At 34.4% G+C, this 6,896-nt stretch overlaps 1 protein-coding gene across 1 annotated transcript in view; it reads right to left on the bottom strand.

The window, feature by feature from the left end:
* Positions 1-6,896, bottom strand: part of LOC115210306 (zinc finger protein 99) — a 244,287-nt gene that overhangs the window by 213,351 nt on the left and 24,040 nt on the right. The gene's annotated exons all lie outside the window — the stretch shown is intronic.

The following is a 6,896-nucleotide window of genomic DNA, read 5'->3' as shown; positions in this document are numbered from 1 at the left end:
GTAAAAATAATACTTTTAATCTAATAAATGTGAACACATTTTAAATTAATATTGTTCTTATACATCTTATACAATATGTAAAAATGTATGTTGAAAACTCAGGTATAATTATTTTTATGTACTTACTATATTTTTACTATGGATAACCTGCACTATGCTCCATTATGGAATAGATGGCTCATGGATGCCAAGCGCTTTCCTTCTTTCTCTTTTACTTCTATAATGACAGTTTTTGCTCTTCTGCGCAAAAAATTACTCAACGCATAAAGTATAGCATATTTTCCCTACTTATTAACGATTTGAAAACATGAAACTTTCTTCACTGTTTCCTTCTAAGAAGTATATCTCTCTGCAATTCTTGTTCTGTCTACATTATTCTCATTAGTATCCATGCTTTAAAGCATTTGGTTTTGAACGTGAAAGCAAAAACTGAATATTTTTTCTTGTGAAATTAAATCTTGACAATTCGAGACCACCTTCTTGTTTTAGTATACACTTTCTGATAGAGAAACATCTCAGCATCTCATTCTTACTCCCTTCAAAAAAAGCCCAGACCTTATGAATTTCAAGCTGAGTATTATAAAGTAGGGGCTTTTCGATAAATCGACATGGCAAGGTGATATCAGTTCGTGGTTGGAAATTCTTTTCCTTTATGTTACTATACTATTGAGAGGCGTCAGCTTCACAAAATTTCTCATTTCTTATAAATACGCTGACTTTTGTCGAAGTAAAAGATCATGTTTGTTTTAATGTTAGTGCCTTTAAAGCCGTTAGAGATCCACACTGCCAAAAACTGCTGAGGAAAGATCCTGTCATCTCTAAACTTTACTGTTTTAGATAGTGTGGTCTTAGAAATTTTATATTAAAGAGAAAAAAACGGTGCGATTGTTACAGGTTTTTGGTAACAGGTTTGTGCGATCAAAGAAAAAGACAAAGAAAAAAAGACTTAAGCGTCATAACTTGAACGCCTTTGATAACAAGTCTGTTGAATCAAAGTTATGACCCCATCCTAAACAAAATAGGAATATATTCTCTTTTGCACGATGTAGAGCAGCTGAATGTTTCCCATGAAATACATTTGTCTCTCATTTGTTGTGTCATTTTGTAGTCTAGTATAAGAATTAATCTTTGTTTTCAGTTTAGTTATTAGAAACTATACGTAGTCTCTTTTCTGAGAAGGTAGGGTGTTTACTAACAGTAATTAAAATAAAAAATTAGATTTGCTGATATTATTGGAGTTATTTACTTTAATTGCTTTTAGAGTTTAAAAAAAAACTGGTGAACGAGTATTTTGTCTTTTAATTACAAAGATAATCCCTGTTTATCGAAAGGTTTAAATTCACTACATTGCTTATACGTATGCAGTAAGCAGAAACTCATCTGAAACATTTTCATTCAAGCCTATTGTAGATATTTATGATCAACGGCAAATCCATACACTTTAGGCTGCATTTGAGCTTTCATATGAGTAAATAGATAGCTTTTTATAAAATTTCTATTCTTTTCACTGTTACTATAGTTATATTTGTTATACTCATCATTGTTGAGAAGCCACAAGCATGTATTTCTGCTCGAATAGCCTGTTTCGTGAACCGGTCGAATGCTTCAGTTTTGGCTTGTGGTCTAGATTGAAGCACAAACTAGATATAACGTGGGTCGGATGGGAACAATTATTCTTAAAACTCTATTCTTGATGTAGGCCAAAGTAAACAAATAAAGGGGTCAATATACATTGTAACAACTTTATTCACAATAAAGAAGAGAATATAATTTATCAAATTTTGCTTGCAGAAATATTGGGGAAAAGCGCATCCATAGGGTATATACACAGTTCTATTAAGTGTACTAAGAAGGTGACTAGAGACAAAAATTCTCCAAATGAATGCATGCAGTTCCTGAGAAGACCAATGGTTGCTAGAAAGCTTGCACTGTTTCAGCTGAAAAAATCCCTTTTAAATATCGTTCATATCGCTAGAATCCATTTATGTTGATTATGTGGAATATGTGTTTACATTTGAAAGACAACATCTCTTGTTTAGTGTATATAGACTAAAGTGAAGGGCAAATGGACCACAGTGTTTTAGTATATAGCTTCAAAAGCTTCTCTTTCATTGATTGAAATCCCAAAAGTGGACTGACTTGTCTAATCTGAACCGGTGTTAATCACGATTCTACTCGACCCCAGCTCTCAATAGTTTCTCTCTATGAGAGATTTAGAAATTTAATATTTCTGATATATATATATATATATACATATATAAAACCCTTGATTTAATAACGCCGTGTACAAACTCTATGCTTGGAATGACCAATTTTAAATACTATTGGAACTTACTCACAATACCATATATGTATACCATTGTATACCACTTCACTCTCTATTTCATATCTTATCTAAAATAACTATTGCTTAATCATTTTCTCACATCGTCTCCGATGAAGGGATATAATAAATATCCTGGAAACAGCTGTAAGACCTTCTATTTATAAATGTTCTAAAATCTTTCACAGCTTTGGACTTTTATCCCATTCTGAAAAATTGATATATATATGTATATAATTAAAAGTATTATAAACTAGTATTGCAACTTTGCAACTTGCTTGAAGGACTGCAGTATGTATGAATGAGACAAATGGACAAATGCTTGAAAAGATCCTTGATCAATGCAGGAGAGGATTCAAACAAAATATTCAATGTGATATCAATAAATGAAAACAAAGGGGGAAAGTATCGCGTTACTTTACTTTACAAAGGTTTTTTAATGATCCTATTATAGTTCGGGTAAAAAAATATCCGTTTTAAATAGAAAAAAGAAAATAAAGAAAGCTTTCGGAGAAAAGTGTTATCGGCTGGCCTTTCTACTGTGGAGTAACAAAAGGCAGCCTTCCGTTATAACACTACTAGAATGGCCTACCAATAAAAATGCATTTCTCCAAACTCATTATTTTCTTTCTTCTATTTGAAAAGGAGAATTTTTCCCGAAATATTACAGGATCAGCCTGTCTATGTAATACAGTGTCTTTCCTCTTTGTTCTCATTCATTAACAGCACTTGACATATCTTGCTTAATTTCTTACCAAAATTGCTCAAAGGATTTTACAATCTAAAAAAATTATGATAATGTCTTATACATACAATTGAACTAGAGGCCTGAATAAACTTGTAATGAGCCAGATTCAATCTACTATCCTTAGGTTTGATACACGTAAAAGAATATTACACACTCTCTTAAAGCTTATATGGCTTTGTGGAATGTAGTTGATAATCGAATCATATCCCATCCGACTTGCTGCTTTTCAGATTTACTTGGTGATTGCACCAAACGAAGTTGATTCGCACTTCGAGAATTACCATTATTGAATGGGGACAAAACAGTGTGTGGTACTAAAGCTATTATTTGACGATGTCAAACTGCATCAGTAAAACACTGGTTTATCACACACACACACACACCACACACACACATATATATATATATATATAATAGATAGAAATAATGAGTTGTATACATTTTTTGTTACAGGCTTATAACTGTTTCAGATATGCGTTTGGGTGGGTTCATTGTTAAATCTAATCAGTCGATTGATTGTCTGAAAATTAAAAAAAATTTAGAGTTGTAAGCTTTAAATTATTGAACCAAGAAGGCATATGGGAGTCACCATACCCAGGTGTTCAAAATGATTATATATCCAAAGATTGTTCTAAGTACTCCCATAAATCTTTTCTCAAACACCCACTTACTTCTTTGCATTTAACTCCTCACACCATACAAGAAAAATCTGCTTAAGGCTTACTGCATTGCATACGTTTACATTATGCACTAAAGTCCTAGTTGCTTCAAACAAAAATGCCCACCAGTCCTAACAATGTGACAGCATTAACAATGTTCCCCCAGAACTAATCTCTGTCTTCATAAAACTCTTTGATCTCTCTCTCCCTCCTTTCCTTCCCCCTCTCTCTCCAATCTCTCTTTCCTGAGATATATTGGGTTGTCCGGAAAATTCGTGCGGATTTATAGCAGCTTACATTTCGACTTATTTTAGAACATGGTTGAGTCCATAAAATAGGATTTGACTACACCTCTATTTAGAACACAGTTTAAGCTATCTTTTCCTGGAAGAAGGTTTATGTTCCTATAACCTGTGTCAATTCTGTAACCCTTTAAAATGGAAGTTAAGAAAGTTCATTTTCGGCACTTGATGATTTGGGAACCAGACAAAAATTGCTGCAGCTCGGCTGGGATGTGTTACCCACCCTCATATTCACCAGATATTGCGCCTTCGGATTTCCACTTATTCAGGTCTCTGCAGAATAGTCTTAATGGTAAAAATTTCAATTCCTTGGATGACGTAAAAAGATACCTTGATGAATTCTTTGCCATGAAACCGTCTCAATTCTGGGAAGAGGATATTTTCAAGTTAAAAGAAAGATGGAGACGCATTGGGCAACAAAATGGTTCATATTTGGTTGATTAAAAATGTAATGGCAAGTATTTATTGACCCTTTTCTTTCCTTTAAAAATCGGCACGAACTTTCCGGACAACGCAATATTTCAATCTTTAAAGTGAAGCTACAGTGAGTCCCATTCTTAGGAAATACACTCTATTCATGCCAACTAACGTCTTAACAGCCTTGCTACCAAGTAAAGTTGTTATTGCTTTTAGTCTCAGATCTGCTCTGATTGAGTGAGCGTGTAACCAAAATCCTTTGAATTTGTCATAATGTTTACTTTGTTTCCGGTATAATGTATCCAGGACTACATTATTCAAAATACCCACTTTCTTTCCTTAGTAAAACAGTAGGGTATGATTTGTGGGAGATTTCGTTGTTATTTCTAGCATTGTAGATCTGCTATATAGAGGCTTCCATTTTGACTTGATTACACTTTATTTTTCCCCCTGAGGCTATTGACATTGAGATTCTAATTGGAATTAGTCACTACATTAATGGGCAATAGAAAGTTATCAAAATTACAATTTACTTCTACAATTTCCCGTAACCCTGAATCTTCGTCTCTGATTAATAAATTTTCCAGAAGAGTAAAAGCTATGGCAAAATGACCTAAAATGGATTCAATATTGGACTTGTAACTAATGTGTCAATATTTCTGAAATTAGTGATTGTGTCAATAATTTACATTTTCTGTACTATTAAACTCATCTCTCATGTAATTTCTTTTTGTGATTAATACCGAATTTCTGAAGCAATGAAGATTGGACAAATTGAAACAAACAACATTAAAGACAAAGTTATGAAAATGAGATTAATAGTCTAGAAAATTTAAATTATTGCAAGTACATGGTTGGTCAGTTCAAATCCACAACACATCTCAGTTGACCATCTATCTCCTCCTCCTTCTCACTCCCCCTCCCTTTCTCTGCCTTCTCTCACTCTCCCTTTCCTTTTCTCTGCCTCCCCCTTTTTCTGCCCCCTCTCTCCCTCTCCATTTCTCTGCCACCCCTCTCTCCTTCTCTCTTTCTCTTTCTCACCCCATTCTCTCTTTTAATTTTTCTGTCTTCTTTCAACCTTCATTTATTCAGAATTTGCTTCTTCACTTTTCTCTTTCTATCACTATTTACCACTATTTCATCCTAAGTACTACTATCTCCCCTATCATGCACTTCATCTTTCTCTCTATCTTTCTCTGTTGTTCCCCTCTTTGTCGCTCTCCTTTTCCCCATATCTCTCCTTAATTCTCTTTCTAACTTTATCACTCTTTTTCTATCGATATTCCTTTATCTGTCTCTAATTTCCTTTCTCTCTCTATTGCTCTCTTTCTTTCTTTCTCTCTCTCTCTCTCTCTGTCTCTTTCTCTCTTTCTCTTTTACTCTCTGAGTCAACCTGTCAGTCTCTTTCTGTTGCTTTATATTTTTTTATTCTTTTTCTTCCAAACTTTATCTGTCTCTTCTTATTGTTCTCCCTTCTCTGTTTTTGTCTGTCTCTCCCTCTCTCTCTCTCCCTCCCCCTCATTCTCTCCTTATTACCATTTTCTCTGTCTTTTCCCCATTTCTTTCTTTCTAATTATCCCTTCTTCTCTCATTAATTTTGTTTTGTGCCTCATATTTCTCCTTAACTTTCTCATGCTATCTTATATTTTCATCCCCTTCTTATTTTACCACCTCTCTCTCTCTCTCTCTTTCTCTCTCTCCTTCTCTCTCTCTCTCTCTCTCCTCTCTCTCTCTCTCTCCTTCTCTCCCTCTCTCAATTTCTTTTTGTCCCTTTTTCTATTTTTCATGAACTTTCACTCTATGATTCAATCCTTCCCCCTCCTTCTCACTTTCGCACTTCACTTTTCACCAATTCGTCTCTCCTCCCCCTTTCTCTACCATTTTACCTCTTTATCTCTCACTCTCTTTCTCTTCAATGCATGTGCATGTATTTGTGTAAATGTGCATCTGTGCATGACTCTCACTGTCGATGTGTATATATATACAAGCATTTCACTGAATATATATCTCTAAGTGCATGTGTGTCTGTTTTTATGTGTAAATGTATGTTGCGCAATGCTGTGTGCATCAACAAATGTCTCGGAGACACATAATTGCGGGTGCGAACAAGTATGGTTTCAAAGGCAATACGACGTCGTAATAACAGAATGGTAGTTATAGGTGAAGCTAGTGGTGATATAATTGTCATAGGAGTGGTGATTGGTATAATTGGAATATATGTATGACGATCGTGGTATTTGTTGCTGTTATTATATAACTTATGGTCAGCTTTGATCAAACAGACTTTAATAAATGGCATTCCCACCATGACTATCCCACTTCTTTCAGTTTTTTTTATTTTTGGCGTAGTATTTTTCGGGTCACGTCATCCGATGTATCCTTTATATTTTTCCAGACAGTAAGATGTGATTTGAGGGAGTAAACGGCTACAATTTCTTGTTGGTTGA

This window comes from Octopus sinensis, linkage group LG4 (assembly GCF_006345805.1).
Source record: "Octopus sinensis linkage group LG4, ASM634580v1, whole genome shotgun sequence".
NCBI lineage: Eukaryota > Metazoa > Mollusca > Cephalopoda > Octopoda > Octopodidae > Octopus > Octopus sinensis.
Note: the sequence above shows the minus strand (reverse complement) of the source record. Positions and strands in the feature narration are given on the sequence as shown.